This window comes from Pteropus alecto, unplaced genomic scaffold (assembly GCF_000325575.1).
Source record: "Pteropus alecto unplaced genomic scaffold, ASM32557v1 scaffold177, whole genome shotgun sequence".
Classification (NCBI taxonomy): domain Eukaryota; kingdom Metazoa; phylum Chordata; class Mammalia; order Chiroptera; family Pteropodidae; genus Pteropus; species Pteropus alecto.
In genome coordinates, this window is record NW_006442207.1 from 6,739,119 (window position 1) to 6,740,626 (window position 1,508).

Sequence of the window (1,508 nt, forward strand, 5' to 3'; positions counted from 1 at the left end):
CCTGGTGCCAAGCTCAGGTCTCCTGTTCCTAGAACATCTCCTCACCACACCTGTCCAAGTCGGCCTGTTTCCTCCGGCGCCTTAACGCTTCTCTCTCACAGGTTCCCCACAGGTCTCTCCTTGCCAGGGACCATATGCTCCAAGGTTCACTCGCGATCGTTTCATTGTTGTCTACATCACTTTCCTTCCTGTGCCTCAGTTTCCTCACTGACAAGATGTCAGTGTCGAACTCAGTAATCTCTCTACTCTTCTGTCACGAGAGGACAGAATGTGCGGGATCCTCTCATCTACTGGGAAAAAAGAAAAATGCAAAATAAATAAAACAATCCCTTCCTAGTCCACCTGCCAGCGGTCAGGAATAGAAACAACAGGAACTGTCTTCCGGGGGCTGAGCCAAGGAGGCCGCCTCCAGGCGAGGAGCTCAGCTGTGGAGCTCAGCTCAGGCTCGACTACGATCTTCTTCAGGTCTTGTCTAGGGCTGTGGTGGGGCCGCATTTCACCCAGCACCTCTGTCCCAAACCCTTCCACCAGAATGTCAGGCTGGAGATCCCGCAGCCCGTCTGGGGCCTGAAGGCACTGCCCTCCAGTATCAGACGGCCCAATGGGAGTCAGGGCTCTGTTCTTCACAACTAGACATCAAAGTCTGAACATAGGGTCAACTCTGAGACGCCCTTGACCTTCTGCCTTCAGAAAGGACCCACCTATAAACACCCGAAATTCCTCGAGTGCTCTACAGTCCTTCATCCTTCTCTTCCTTTAGCTTCTCCCCTCACCGAGACACCATTTAAAACCACCCCACAGCGAGGCTGCTGGAGTCCAGAGTGCAGGCACCAAGGGTAAGTCAAGGACAGATGCCATTTCCTTGTTTTGGTGTCACTTGAGCTAATGCCACCCATGGCAGAGAGGCCCACTTTGACCTAAGCTCTTACCAGCTGCTGTTTTAGCTGGAGGGAGAGGGCGCTTCTGCTTCCCATTTTTAAGTCAAGTGAATCTATACCAAATTCGTTGTCCAGAATAGAATCAGCCCTGGCATCTCCCAAAATCACGTGGAGAGAAATAAGTTGGGGGGAACTTATCAGAGCTTCCAAAATGAAGGGCTCTATTCCTTTTTCATAAAATTCATTTAATTTTACTTTAAGGCATGAATCTAGTAGACATCAAGAATAACTAAAAGGGTAAAAGTCTTATTCATAAAATCAAGGGCTTTTCAAAAAGGTGGTCCAGCTGGAGGAACTCCCAGCTTCTGCCAACCAACCGTCTGAGGTGCCCCCTCCCCAGCACTGGGGGATCCCACTCAGCTCCCCACCCCGGCAGGATGCAGGGCAGAGAAACTGCTCCAGGTTCACTGAAGTGCTTCTTGACCCAGGAGCTTCCGTGAAATGTTTTCCTTGGATGACTCAGCCTGGCCTGACCTGTCCTATCCCATCAAGAATTTGAACACTGTGAAAATCCCTGAGAAGTTGGATTTTATGAAGAGGAAATGACCCTTGGCACAGAAGGAGGGAAAG